The sequence below is a fragment of the Pteropus alecto genome, unplaced genomic scaffold (assembly GCF_000325575.1).
Source record: "Pteropus alecto unplaced genomic scaffold, ASM32557v1 scaffold123, whole genome shotgun sequence".
NCBI lineage: Eukaryota > Metazoa > Chordata > Mammalia > Chiroptera > Pteropodidae > Pteropus > Pteropus alecto.
In genome coordinates this window covers 2,659,574-2,674,750 of record NW_006433950.1, presented here as the reverse complement: position 1 = coordinate 2,674,750, position 15,177 = coordinate 2,659,574, and the positions used below count along the sequence as shown (strand labels likewise).

The following is a 15,177-nucleotide window of genomic DNA, read 5'->3' as shown; positions in this document are numbered from 1 at the left end:
CGCACACACATGCACACGTACACAGAGGTCAGAGATGACTGAAATTCTGGAATCTTTGCTTTGCAATTTATTTGCTGTGCAACCTTGGCACGTAGTTTATCCGTTCTGTGCCTGTTTCTTTATTTCTAAGAAGAGGGTAACGATGCCTATGTTTTAGGATTGCTGAGGATTAAGTGAGATGATAAGTATAAAGTCACTCATTGTCCAGACGCAGAAATTGTCAGCTGTCACATTATTGCTGCATCTGAGTATCTCTGCAGTGTTTCAAAGCCTGCGGAATGCCTGGACACCATTTTATCCGCTGAGATCCTGGTACCCTAGGAGGTGAGCAGGGCGAGGGTTGTGCCCCATGTTGCAGGTGGGGCAATCGAGGGCCAAGGAGGCCAAGCGATTCGACGGAGGTCACAGAGATAACTCGAAACCGGTTCTGGTGGTCAGGCTCTCAGATTCCGAGCCCAGGGCCCCTCCAGGGCCACACTGCCTCCCTGGGCCTCCGTGTGACCCAGATGGCTCAGCTACCAAAGGCCTAGAAAGTAGTGTACGAATCAGGTCTGGGCCCTCGGTCCTCACGCGGCCGGGGCAGCAGGGCGGCTGCAAATACCCGGGAGAGAGGAGGGATGAGCCTCTTCCAGTTCAGAGCCCATGACGAGAAAGCAGCTCTTTCAGGGACCCGAGTACGAAGATACCTGCCAAGAGGAGAAACCCATAATACAGAAATTTAAAAGACTCGACTCCATGAAAATGTTAATATTTGGTAAGATGAAAGACACCGCAAGCAAATTAACGAGATAAATAATAAATTTGGGAAAAATATTTGCAATGCAGGGGACAAAGGGTTACCATGTATATTATACAAAGGGCTCTTACAAATTGGAGAGAAAAGGGCAAACAACCCAAAAGAAATTATGGCAAAGGACTTGAATGGGCAATTCACGAAAGAATGAAGGCAAATGGCCACAAACAAATGAAAAGATGCTTGCACTCATTAGTGGTCAGGGAATTGCAAATTAAACTGACGATGAAGTATCACAGAGGAAAAATTTAAAAGAACAATAATGCAATTGCTGGCGGGGATTCAGGGAAAGGCTACATTCATATGTGGTTGCTGAAAATGTAAATTATTACGAGTCTTTTTAAGAGGAAATCTGGCAATACCAATTAAAACTTCAGGAGCTACATTACAATTTTAGGTTTAAAAATCCGTATCTACTTCCTCTGACCCAGCAATCCTAACCTTGGAAATCTACCTAATAGAAATTAAACTGCCATATCTTAAGGACAGATGATAAAAGATATGTACTGAATTATTATTCATAATGGAAAAAAAAAACCTCAAAACAAATTGTGGCAGAGACTGGCACACAGGGAAGACTTTGTTTCCCTCACAGCTCGGTTGGGACCACGTGACTGGGTTCTGGCTAACGGGCTTGGGGTAGAAGTGATGTGTGGCCATCGAGCCCACTGCGTGACCCCTCTTCCTGTCTTCGCCTCGATGGAGCCGGAAGGAGCCCGATGCTGAATCCTTATCTGGAGAACAGCACCGAGGGCCACCCAGCTACACAGCGCTGGGCCAGGAACAAGTAAACCCTGGTTGTGTTAAGATGCTCCAATTTTAGGGCTTCCTCGTGGCCACAGCATGGCCTCGCTCGCCTTAATTAATCCGCGGGCTGAGTGCCCAGCGGTGGGAAGCGACTCACTGATGGCATCGCATCCCCTAGACTGCTGCTCAGCCTGTAGGAAGAATGAACTAGAGCTAGACCCAGGCTTTCCACAGCGACTCAGAGAAAAGCGAAAGGCAGAGAAGCGTGTCTGGAACGCCGCAGTTTGGTTTTATACACAACAGCTGAGAAGACCCTCTGACAGGACACGTGTGCCGTGTCTCCGTGTGCGTGTGTGCTGCAGACAGGAGAATGGGGAGGGATGGAGAGGGTGCTACCAGCTCACAAGCATGGCTCGGGAGGCGGATGCAGGAGAGAAGGTGGGGATGGCCAAACAATAAAACAGAAAAAGCACGTCGACAAAGTTTCCATGAGGACACTTCAGTATTTGTGAAGATGCAGATATAAACATGAAGTGTTTTACTATCAGAAGATAAAACCCGTCTTCTTTAGTTCGAGAGGAAAAGGCGCTCACGTAGCTGGCAGATGCGAGACAGGGGGCTCTAGAAGCCCAAGGAGTGGACATGGAAAACGCAGTCCTCACCTCGAACCCATCGCGCCTTTCTGTCGGGCTGAGTCTGGTCAGGACGAGATGTGGGTGAAGTCACAGAGAAGGGAGGGAGGGACACAGGCCTGTGACCATCCTGCCATGGGGGCTGCAGCCCCCCAGTCTCCTGAGACACGGGGGGAGCCTTCAGCCACAGCTTGGGAGCTAAGCCAGAACATTGGAGAGAATCTCCGAGAATAGGAAAGACCCTTAGAAGTCACCGGGGTCAAAGGCGACAAACTAGGAGCCCAGAGGCCAAATCCAGTCCCTAGCCAGATTGTGTTTGACTTGCACATTGATGTCTAAAATATTCAGATTGGAAGATTGTACACACGCTCACACACGCACACTCCAAATTTATTATCTCCAGCTTATGGCGAAAAAAAAATCAGATTATCTGGTTACGCCAGGCCCACATTCCTGCATGCTGGCTGGAGCTAGGAGGGGGCACCCCCTTTAGATGGGCCACGTGTGCTTCGGTTTGCTAGTCTCCACCGCTCGCGAACGCTGCACCAGCTCCCTTCACCGCTTACACGTACGGACGACCCCAAAGTCACGTTTGCAGTGGGACTCCGCACCTGCACCAGCTCCCTACCCACCCACTCTGACTGACCAGGTGAAAGTCCCACTCTGTGGGCTCAGACACGAGACGGACAAGTCTGCACCCTGGCTCCGCCCGCAGCATCAGCGATGCCCGGGCACTGCGTCCACGCGTCTAAGTTGGAACCATGTTGTCTCAGAATTTCCGTCCGGCTCTGAGCTAGCGCTGGCCAAAACGGACCTTACGTGTGGGACCTGGAAGGGGGAAGTGAAGCAGCTGTCGTATCTTCTATGCCCCGAAGGCCAGCGCAGGGTGCAGGGCCCGTGGCAATCTACCCAGGCTGTCGCTGATCTTCTGGCTCACTCGTTGGCAGGGCAGCACCTGGCTTCTCCGGATCTCCCTCCGAGGCTCCCAGGCCTGGCTCGGGTGTGTGTGTGTGCGGCTTGGCACAGGGACTGGCACAGAGGAGGAGCTCAAAACGTATCTGTTGAATGAACGGAAGAATCTCTGGATTCCGACTCGAGCTGCATGGCCAGCTTCTCCGTTTACAGTCGAAAGACACACCTGGAGCCACCAGCGTTCGGTCTGCCGGGCAGGGGGCTGCCTCGGCTCGTTCCAGTCACACCCTTTCCCGTGCATCTCCCCACAGTCTAGGAACATGCCCCTCTCTCCTTCCTGTAAGGCCAGCTCCCTCTTCCCGCAGGAAGTGATCCCCGGCTGTGACCCCACGTGCACACCCCTGTGCGCTCTCTTCCCCAACGAGCACTTGCGGGCCTGGAGGTCAGGACAGGACGTCTGCAAGGACAGGCTTGGAGTCTCAGCCTTGCTTCCCACCTCCAACTCAATGGGCGCCCACGCTGCCCCCCGTGTCACCACGAGCCCAGGGGAGGTGTTCTCCGAAATGCGTCAGGTCTGTCTGACCAGCCGTGGGGTGCTTCTTCCCCTTGATCCCGGGATTCATCTGAGATGCAGTTCAGGCTGGTGGGGCCTGAGGGAGAGTGGGTGGGGGCTCTCATGGGAAATGGCCTCACTGACCAAACAAGACGTACGAGAAGAGAGAGTCCCTCTCAAGGGCCAGATATTGTCCCATTTGGAGGGGACCCAGGAGCTGTGGCTGCCACCCTCTGCACGTGCAAGCAGCCAGCCCGAGCGTGCAGACGGAGAGCAGGACCCTGGCAGTCTGCGGGGCCCCTGGTGCCTTTCACCTTCTGTGTCACTGGTCCCCACCTCTGGCTTGTGCGCGCACCGCTTCTAGTGGCCTGCACTTGTGACTTCCTTCAAGGCCTGCCTTGGGCTCCTGAAGTCACTTGCTTACAAAGGAAGAGAGCCCTCGTCCATTCTTGGGGAGGAGCTTGCTCTGTCTCACTGGACACGGCCAAAGAAGCCTGTGTCCCTGTAGTCACAGGCAATCATCTTAGAAAGACAGTGCTGAGCTGCTGCCTCCCATGATGAGAGCCCACCCCACCTGCAGACTCTAGCGTGGGCAGCCAGCAGTGCTCTGTTATCTAAGGGTCATGCTCTTGTTAGTGCGACTGCTACACACACACAGTGGGCATGCGCACTCAGGTATGTGCACACAACTGCAAGATCCATTTTCAGAAGCCCGCCAGCTTTCTGACACACCAGCCAAACTAATTTGAAGTGAAGTGGCCCAGCTACTGGGGAAATCACAGAATTAGCATATGACCCAGCCACTCCCCCAGGGTGTATACCCAAAAGAATGGAGAGCAGAGATGCCGACCGCTGTTTGGGCAGTGATGTTCACAGCAGCATCGTGCACCATGGCCGAAAGGTTGAAGCAACCCAAACACCCACCGACGGATGGATGAACGAAACGCGGTCCATCCACACAGTAGCTCTAAGAAGGAAGGGGATTCTGACGCCTGCGACGACGTGAGTGAATCCTGAACACTTTGTGCTGAGTGAAAAAAAGCCAGTCACGAAAGGACAAATATTGTCTGATTCTGCTTCTACGAGGTCCCTATCATAGGTAAAATCATAGAGATGGAAAACAGAATGGTTGCTTCCAGGGGCGGGGGTGGGGGGGGCAGGGACAGGGGACAGTGTTTACTGGGGACGGTGTTTCAGTTTGGAAGGAAGACAATGCGCTGACTGTGGATGGCTACACAGCAGCGTGAATAGCCTTAATCCTGTTGAATGGTACACTTTAAAATGGTGAAAATGGTAAATTTTGTTATGTATATTTTTACCACAATAAAAAAAAAAGATTTGAAAACATAAGAGGGGAAAAAAATCCCCTTGACAATACCAACAACACACAGGGCACCTTGGAATAAACTCGACCGGAAACCCACAAGACTCTGGAGAAAGCTATAAAACTCTAAGAGCAGAAGAAAACAACCCGAATAGTAAAGATGTGCCGTGTCCATGGAGGAGAGAACCAAAGGGGTAGACAGGGAAAATCCCCCCAGGTTTTTCTATATGATAAGGCAATTCCAACCGAGCCCCCGACCGCACTTGTCATTGAGCTCCATAAGTGGGCTCTAAAACCCCCACGAACAACTGTAACGTAAGAAAATCAGATGCTCGGAAAAGCGCACGACTTAGCCGGTTCGGCTCCATGAAGTTTTACAAGGTGAACACACCCGGGTCTCCAAGACACAGATCGAAGAACAGAATCTCCCCCCGGAAGCCCCGCTGTGCCCCACTGTAGTCACGAACACCTTTCAGGGTACACCACCCTGCTCGCCTCTACCTTACTCAACTCGTTTTGCCTGTTTGTTAGTTTTCTATACATGGAATCACAACCTATGTAGTTATTTTGTGTCTGGCTTCTTTCAAGCAACGTCGCGACTGTGCAATTCGTCCACACTGCTGCCTGAGTCGTCGACTGTGCTTCCCGCTGCCGTGTAGAATCCCAGTGTCCGGCCCTCTCAGCATACGGTTACCCATTCCGCTGTCACAGGCATCGGGGAGGTTCCGGCTTGGCGACATGACAAGTGACATTCTGGTACTCGTCCTTTGATCCACATTTATGCACAAACTTGCGGGGCATATTCCATTCCTAAGAGCGGAACTACAAGGTCATCGAGAAAAAAATTTTAAAAGAACAGAGGATGTTTGTGTGGGATGGTTATGGGCGGTCTTGCCCTACTAGAGATCAAAATAAATTATAAAGCTACAGTAATTAAAAGGCACGCATACGAACACATTCCCAAACCTACACACGCACAGAGCACACCCAGCCATGCACGTGGTCCTCGTGTGCGCGCGCGCGCACACACACACACACACACACACACACATCCACACTCAGGCAACACACTCCACCAGTCAGCACAGACAACTCACGGCCAGACTTCCCAGACCAGATAACTGAGTGTCGCGGTCCCTTTCAAGTGGTATCAGAGCGCAGGCCTCCGAGCATCCCGGAGACGGCCGGCACAGAAGGGGAAGAAGAGCGAGAGCCCCCCACACACCCGCCCACCGGCTTTAAAGGGAGAACAAAGTGAGCAGGATCAGAGGGTGCGAGGTGATGGCAGCGATGCTGGAGCCATTTATCACCGCCAGATGTGTGAAGGGTCAGGCCTGGAGGACCAGCAGGGATGCCGGGACCCCAGACGCAGCGAGGAGTAACCTGTCCAGTCGGCGAGGGACCGAGGAGGGGCTGCCAGGACCCTCTTCTTAACAAAACGACACTGTGCTCTCCTTTTCGTCCGGGCCAGAAGGGGCTAGGGGCCAAGGCAGAGGCAGCGACAGCTTAATAAAGGGCTGTCAGTCAAAGCTCTAAAAATACCCTCCTGCTGCCAACAGGCTCACTCCTGCACCGGCCCATGGGCTGACTGCCGCCTGAATGGTCCCTTGGTGACACACAAGGACAAATGTTTGCCCAGAAGCCTGGTGTCAGGCAGCACACATGGTCCCACTGTGGCGTCTGCCTCCTACCCCACCCCGACCGCTCAGGACCCTCTAAGGGGCACACCCTGGGCCAGGAAGGGGTCCTGAGGGTCCCGGGGGTGAGGGCACGCCTCCACCCTGGACTTCTCCATCCTCGGGGAGAGCACAGGCACCAGACACGTCTCCTTGCAGGTGGCTTCTGACCCCAGAGAGAGCCAAGTTTCATAGGGGACCTTGAAGACAGTCAGATGGGGGAGGCATCGCAAGCTTTAGCAACCTCCTGGGCTTGGACCAAGAGCCATCTCTGCTTCTGCTAAGATCCCAGTTTGCTGGCGAGGACCAACACCTATCCTTGGGGAGAGCCCACTCTGCTGGGGGAGGCACGGCCACCACCCCGGAAACCCTTCTGGTCTGACTGAGACCGTTCAGCTCTCGCCTGGAGGAGCTGATAAGGGAGGTACAGCTTCCCAAAGACAGGTTCCCACACAGTGACAAGAGCAGACTTTTAGCCAAAACGTCCTTGATAGTCCAGTGCTCCTCGGACTTTAATGTGCTGGGGATCTTTTAAAATACAGATTCCGTCTGCAGGCCTGGGAAGGGCCTGAGAGTGTATGACCAGCGCTGTCCCCTGCGACGCCAGGGTCGCTGGTGCCTGGGTAGCAAGATGAGATGTATGGAAGGTGAAGATAACCAAACTCTGTTGGCTGCTCTGCTGCCGGAGCGAGCCCAGAGCCGGGGCCACCTGAGAGGGTTCGCTGGCGGAAGTGGAGTAGAATCTGAGGGGCAGAGAGAGCACTCTGGAGCCAATTGCCAGCCACACACCTGGCACATAGTAGGTGCCCAAGACGCTGCAGCCACGCAGAGCCGAAAGGGGGCTTGCCCCTAAAGGCAAGGCTGCAGAGAGGCCCTGGAGGCAGGGGCGGGGGGAGGGGGGTCCCCGGAGGCGTCCGGCAAGGCCTCCACCTTTCTGGGCCTGTTTCCTCACTGTAAAATGGGAGCGCTGCATCGCCTGGCTGTAGATGTAGGAAAGGGTCAGGAGGTCGATCGTACGCACGAGAGCTGCGGAGCGCGACGCCTGGCACCCAGTGGGCGCTCGATAAAGCGCTCTCCGGGGTTGGGGCGGGGGCGGCAGTCCGAGGGGGCACCCCACCGGCGGCCTGGGACCCGGGACCGGCTGAGAGCAGGATGCCAGCGCGCCGCCCGCTCCCCATCCCGAGGCCTCCTCTGAGCCTGCGCTGCGCTTTGAAGTCCCAGATGGGCCGGGAGGAAAGAGGATCCCCGCGCCCAGCCCCCAGCCAGCACCTGGATAAACACGCGCCGCCAGCCCCGCCGCCAGCCCCGGACCGACGGCCTGGCGGCAGGGACGGCCAGGCGGCCGGAGCGCCCGGCAGCGGCTCACTTCAAAGCGCCCGCGGCCGCCGGCGGGAGGGGCCCTGCTCAGGCCCGGCTGCCGCCACCCCGCCATCTGCTCCGCGTTAGAGCGCGCCCCAGTGGGGGCTGGGGTGGCGCGGATTGAATGGCACTGTCACAGCCTGTCCGCGCTGTGAGCGTGGCAGTCCTCCGCCCCAGCTAATTCCATTCCATCACCACTTCATTAATTCAATCGTTAATTCAGCAAGTAGTTATTGAGTGCCCGCTGCGTGCCGAGCACTGTGCCTGGCAAGGGAGACAGTTTTTTCCGTCCTTCGTTTGCTTGACAAATATTTATTGAACTCCTACTATACACGAAAGGCCAATGGTTGCATTCATTCATTCATTCATTCATTCATCCATCCAATAATCAATGTTCGAGCATCCACGATGTGCTGCCTTGATTCCCAGCTCTGTCTCCCTCCGGCCCCAGTCCCAGCCGCATCCGGGCCACTCGCCACTCACAGCTCCTGCCTGCTGGAGCTCTCGCTCACCTCTCTCCCCTCCATGCTTTAGCGCCGGTGCCCTCTGCCTGGAATGCCCTCTCCCGCCCTGGACAAACTCCTCCTCATCCTACAAGAGCCCACCTCAAAAGCTGCCTCCTTTGTGAAGCCCTCCCCACCTCCGGCCGTCCTCATCCTAAGCCCACAGGTACTTCCCTCCCACTAGAGAACACGGGGCCTTGAATGACAGCGATGTACTTCCTTGCCTGGTCTGTGTGACCCCCGCAGACTGACAGCTCCAACCTGGGCCCTACCGGTCACCGGCCGTGTGGCTCTGCGACCTCTCTGTGCCTCGGTATTCTCATCCAGAGTGGACGAAGGACAAGATCCCCCTCGCAGGGTGGTGGGAAATAGGCGGAACAAACGCAAGGCCAGGTTCATGCCCCCTCCTCCAGGAAGCCCTCCTGGCCTCCTGAGAACAGGCTTCCTGTCCCTCTGCTGAGTTCTTGCCAGTCTGACTCAGCCCGTCGGCTACTGGCATCCAGTTGCTCCTGGCTGCTTGGGGGTGCTCCGGAGTGCAGGGAGCTGGCCCTGCGTCTCTCAGCACCTGGCACATTGCTCAGCACGTTGCACACCCTGGATCCAGCAGATGAGGGTCTCTCTCAGGCCCTTGCTCTGCCCGGTGGGGAGCCTCGACCGGGTAGGCCACTCAGGCACTGGGCTATAGCCCCCAAGTGTGCCAGGAGGAAGCCGAGAACAGGAGAGCCACCCTAGAGAGGAGAAATGTGGGCACAGCCGCCCACCCGTGCCACCCTGCAGGCCACCGAGAGCCCAGAACCTGAGGATAGCCAGGCCTTTGGCTGTGACAGCCACTGAGGACGCCTCAGGTCCCCCCAGAGCTGTGAAGAGGCAGCCCGGGGACTGATGCCTATCCGAGAGGCCAGCAGGCCGGAGTGGCCAAGGTTGTCAGGGAATCAAAGGGGCTGGTTACCCGGAGACACTGGCGGACAGACAGACGGACAGAAAAGCCCTGACCTTCGGGGTCCTCCTTGGGCTGTCAGGTCCTCTCACCCTTCCTGCCAGCTCACAGTCTCTGTCCCCAATGTGGCCTCTGTGCCTCTCTCAGCCCACTGGTCACCTGTGGAGCAGTGGGAAGGAATTCAGAAGATGAGGTACCTGGAAATGTCCCAAGCACAGGGCCTGCAGACGAAGTGGGCTGTGGGTGGTCATGGGGCGGGGCAGGGGCACGATATTTGTCTTTAAGCCATAGACTTGTGACAAAAGACCCGGGTTCAGGCCCTGCCTCAGCCACTCGCTAGCAGGAGTCCCCTAAGAAGATCGGTGAGGGGATAGGGAAGGTGCCCCCAGCTGTCCCTCAGAGCAGAGCGCATGGCTTCCCACCACGCCCCCAAGCACGCGCGGTACATTCTCGTCCCCGGGGCAAAGCCGCATTCTGGTGAGTTGGTTCCCACGTCGGATGAAGCCGAGCTTCGTGCCGAGCCTTCTCCTGCCAGTGAGCTCTCGGTGGGTGCAGCCGTCTCAGGTCAGCATCCCCAAGAGAGGCCCCTGAGGAGGGATCGGAAGCATGTGACGTGCTCCCAGGGGAGATGGGGAGGGGAGGAGCGAGGGAGTTGGGGGAACAGGGTGGGGCAGGGCAGGACCAAGTAAGGCGTGACCTCAGGCAAAGCCCCCACAGAGGGCAGCGTCAACTAGACCCCACAGGGGGCTCTGTGGGCGCAAAGGAGCTTTGATACCCCTGTGCTCGTGGGGTGCGTTAACTTCCAGGCAGCTCAGACTCTCTGCAGTGTAGACAAGGAGAGCTGCACTCCCCCCAGGAGTCCCTCGAAGAAGAGTCAGGTGCGGGTCCTCGACAGCACCGATAAGCGAGGCTCAGAAATGACGAGGGACCCACAGGATGGCCGGCGTGAAGCGCTCCCCTATCACTCAGCGCAGACCCATAATGTCTGACACACGCAGGGCTGGCGGTCAGGGCACCTGCCGTCTATTGAGCAGGGGGCCTTGGCACCCGTGGCCTGAGGGGATGGCTCATGAAGTTATGATCTGACCGAGTTACTGAAAGAGGGTCAGGACAAGCCAGGGCTTGAGAGTCCGAGAGCACCCCCAAATCTGGCAGCGCCGTTCACCGGCGGTGTGCGCTCGGGCGAGTTATTCCACCTCCCTGAGCCTCAGCAATAGAACGGGGATCGTTATAAGAATTATTGAGCACGTGCGATGAGCCACACACGGAGCTGATGGTGGACTGCTGGGCGTCCTGGGTCCCTGCACGTCGCCTCTCCCAGGTGGTGGGGCCTGACCAACCTCGCCAAACGGCCTCTTGTCTCGAATTCCGTCCACATCACCAATGGGGAAAAAAAACTACTTTTATGAACTCTCATGCTAATAAGCAAACTCTCGATGTCGATTCTGATCATATTTGAAGGTGCAGATTTCTAGTGAGGACCCTTCATCTGTTTGTTAACCATCGCTGGCATAGGTTGCACACTGCACAACTCTGCGAGGTACCATGATTAAACCTCAGTACGAACGGCACCGTGGCTCCCCCTGAACCTGGCAGTGGTCCGCCTGCTCCCCGCCACCCTGAGCCCAGTGGTGTAGACGCCAATTTAGGTCGTTCTGATGCTAACCTCCACCTCCAGAACGTGGAGATATCTTGTGAACACACATTCATCACATGATTCACAGTGAAGCGTTTCGAAGGTAATCATACAGGCAACAAAGCAAGCACTTAGCCCCGTGCCTGGCACATGCCAAACTCAGTGATCAGCACTGTTATTTTGGTTTTGCCTCCAGCATTTTTCTGCCCAAGCACCAGCTTTGGAGATTTTATAAGCTAAGGATCCTCCCTGGCCCCCAGCTCCCACCCACCGTGCCTCTGCTCCCATAGAGACTGCCCGCCCCCCAATACCAGTCACTTGCCCTGGGGAGAGAAAGGGTTGGATCACAATGTCCCTTCTCTCAGGGTTCAAAGCCACCGCTAGTCCCCACGTGGCCAGCTGGATTTGTTTCTTATCTTTAATTTTTTTTTGATCGAGCAGACGCCCTCTGGTTACTTTCACTACATCTTACAGCATCTTTGGAGCGGGCTCGGAGCGGGCAACAAAAGCATTCTTTTTGGAGCGGCGGGGGGCCAGGGCAGAGCCACTTCAAAGGGAATGCAAAGCGGCAACAATGTCCCTGTCATTGTCCTCCCCTGTGTATCTGGCCCCCATTGTCCCGAGGCCGCCCTGAAAAGAAAGTCACAAAGGCCACCGTTCAAAGTGGGCACCACATGCTCCATCAGAAGGCCAGCCTTTGCTTCTGCTCTGTTCCCTTCATCCCCACACACACAGGTTTCCAGCCAGGGGAGGGGAGCCGGCCTTGAAGTGGGCTTTTTCTCTCTCTCTCTCTCTCTCTCTCTCTCTCTCTCTCTCTCTCTCTCTCTCTCTCTCTTCTGTGTGTGTGTCGAGCTTCAAGACAGCATCTTGTGTGTGTGTGTGTGTGTGTGTGTGTGTGTGTGTGTGTGTGAGTCTCCTCCTAACCCAAACTCATGATTATATTTTCAAGTTGCCCCTAATTGGCAACCAGCCCCTCCTACTTCCTCTATACAATGAGGAAGATTCATCCCAGGCTGCAGGTGGGTACAGACTTTCTTGTGGGGTGGAAGCCTGGGTAGAACTGTTTTCCCCTCTGGATGGGTGAGGGAAAGGGGCAAATGCCACTCTTGACACCCAGGAGTCTGAGACCTGCTAAGCTAAATGAAAATTTAGACATCGATTATCCAACCTTGATTTTCCAGAGGAAGAAACTGAGATCCAGAGATGGGAAGCAATTTCTCTACTATGACTCTCATTTGAGGCAGAAGGAAATTGTGGCTCAGAGAGGTTAAGTAACCTGCCCAGAGTCATACAGCTGGTTAGTAGCAGAGCTGGGATTTGAACCCAGCTTTGCCAGACTCAGTGGGACATTAAACGGCACTCGTCCTGTGGTCTTGAGTTTGTTTCATAGACGTAATATGTGCAGAGTCTCAGGGAGGTGGCTGGGATCAGGTCCTTTGGGGGATGACAGAGAATGGGTGTGGGATCAAGTCAGTGGGTCTGGGTTGGGGGACTTAGTGATGTCCTCACACAGAGCTCAGAAGGCCCAGGGGAGGGGAGCGAGCAGTGTATACCCCACCCCCCAGAAGGTTCGGGGACCACAGGAAAGGTAGGAGATGCTGGCCATGTGACAATTGTGGAGTCCCTAGAGTCAGCCAGAACCTGAGTTCAGATGTCAGCTCTACTGCCTGAGCAGTGTGACCTTGGGCATCTACCTGCAAGAGGGGACCGTGGTATCCTCCTTACAGGAAAATGGCCTCGGGCTGTGCCCAGCCCACAGTAGATGCCCAAGAAGTGGTACAGCTGTCATTGTTTTGTAAAAGTCAAGAACAGGACAGGGGAGTGAGAGATCTATTTAAGGCCTGAGTATCAGCCCTGGGGGGCCAGGGGGCAGTTAGGGGGCTACTGGGTGGAGGGCAAGACTCAGAGGCTGGGAGCACAGGAGCAGGGGGAGGCAGGCAGTAGATAACGAATGACAGCAAAGCAGGGCCCGAGCAGACCTGGCCTCGAACCTGGCTTTAGGGACTATTCCAGCAAGAACCCAGCCCCACAAGAGAGATGCGTCAGGGTTAAGAGGAGGTCCGCCTCGCTGCCAAGGGCTCTAGGCCAGCCTCACGGGGCCTGGATGCTAGGCCTAGCTCCGCCCATGGCTTGCCCCTCCCTGAGGGTCAGCTCCCCCTGTGAAATGAAGGGGATGAGCTAGTTTAATTTGCGGGGCACGGTGCGGGGGATTTGCTCCTGTGTTCCAAAGACGTGGGGACAAGAGTAAGGGAGAGCCTGGCCTGGGAACAGGGCTCCGGACCTCTATCCGCAGCCACAACTAGCACAGCCCCTCTAAGCCGGCACAGACTGAACCTCGCCTAAGGCTGTCTCGGAACACAAGTAAGGTGGCTTTGAAAAACCAAGCTTGAAAAACTGTCACGGACTTGACTGAGCATCAGCTGAGCGTCAGACTCGGATGAAGATGAATGAGAGCGAGCTCCTGCCCTCAAGCAGCTTAGAGTCTGGTGGGCTGACAAACACAGAGGAGCACTGGCAAGAAAATGGGGCAACAGAGCTTTATCCAGGGCTGAGAAAAACTGGGAGCGGAGACCCAAGCTTCGGAGAGTCTCAGAGCATAATGAGCTGATATCACTCTCTCTCCCCCTCAAACACACACACACACACAGAGCCTAACAGAATCTCTAAGATGCCATCAGCCCCAGAACTCACATCCATCCACCTGCTTGTGGTGGGAACCCGCAGAATGGGCTGCTTCCTCGTACAGAAATGGAAAAGTCCATACTTGGCACAAACCGAGGTCATTTCCCTGGAACTCTGACCAAGTTCTCCAGGCCGAAAATAAAACCAATAAGAAAATATTAAACCCGGTTGATATTCATTGAGCTCTTACGAGAGACTTTCTATCTAGTCACCGTTTCGCCCTCACATCAACCCTGCGAGACGCGGACAGGTGTTCCAGCCACGGTACAGATAAGGACCCAGATGAAAATCGCTGTCCCCGGCCTGGAGGAGTGACAGAGGCTGCAGTACCACCCAGACGGCCTTGCTCACAGGCCGAGCTCCTCACCACTGCCCGTCCTGCCATCTGGGCAAGGACAGCCACCTATGGGTGACAGGACACTGCTCGTTAATTTCTTAAGAGGTACGCAGGAAGAAATGGGGCCTCCCCATGGACTTCTCGTACCTTCGCTCCCTGGCAATGCCGCCCCAGCGTTAAGGCGCACGGGCTCTGCTTAATCTCATTCCCCAAGACAAATCAGCCTAATGAAATCTCCTCTCTCCATAAATTAAAGCTCGGAGGAAACAGCTGAGTGTAAACAGAGTCACAGAGTCGTAGAGTTGCCTGTTTAGACACCATTGACTTTCAAATCAGCTTGCTCCTGCAGCCCGCCTGGCAGAAATAGAGTCAAAATGCAAATGTAGCATAAACGACTCTATAATAAATGCTCATTCAACATTTATTCTTTCTCAAATTGTCTCTTAAAGCCCTTTCATGCTAATGTCTAGAAGATGTGACATTAGAAAAATTGCTTTGACATGCTAAGGGGCTCCAAGATTAACAAAAAAAGAAAGGACAAGATAAAGCTTTCGGAAGACCTATTTCAGAGGAATTATCCCTGCCTTTGAAAGTGTTCCAAGGTTGCTGCACATTTCGGCTTGTTGGCATACATGTAAATGAAGTGCTACAAAAGTCCTCGGCTCAATTCCACTTGAATAAAAGCTCCCAGCCGCTGGCACGGTGACAGAGAGAGAGGCCAGACTTCAGGATGAACAGCTAGTGTGGGGGGGGGAGGGGGCAGGCTCCAGCCCAAGCCATGGAGAAGAATGTCAGGGTCCAGCACGGTTGGTGTGGCTAGCCCCTGACCGCCACGTTAAAGAGGCAACATCTGCACCTTTTATCAAATGCGTTTAGTTACCCGACCGTCCTTGCCTCTCCTCTGTGCGTGAGCTTGAGCAAGGTGTCTGACTTCCCTGGGCCTTTTACACGGAGATAACGGGAGAGGCCACTTACAGAGGAGTCAGTGACACAGCTCGAGGAGAGTGCTTAGCGGAGTGTCTGACACTTAGTTAGGGCTCGAGAAATTGCCTGTGGTCGATGTCGCTATTAGAACGTTTTCTTGAA

At 55.0% G+C, this 15,177-nt stretch overlaps 1 protein-coding gene across 1 annotated transcript in view; it reads right to left on the bottom strand.

Annotated features, from left to right (window-relative positions):
* Positions 1–15,177, bottom strand: part of NKD1 (naked cuticle homolog 1) — a gene marked incomplete at its 3' end in the record, with an annotated part of 177,766 nt that overhangs the window by 104,749 nt on the left and 57,840 nt on the right. The window lies entirely within an intron of this gene.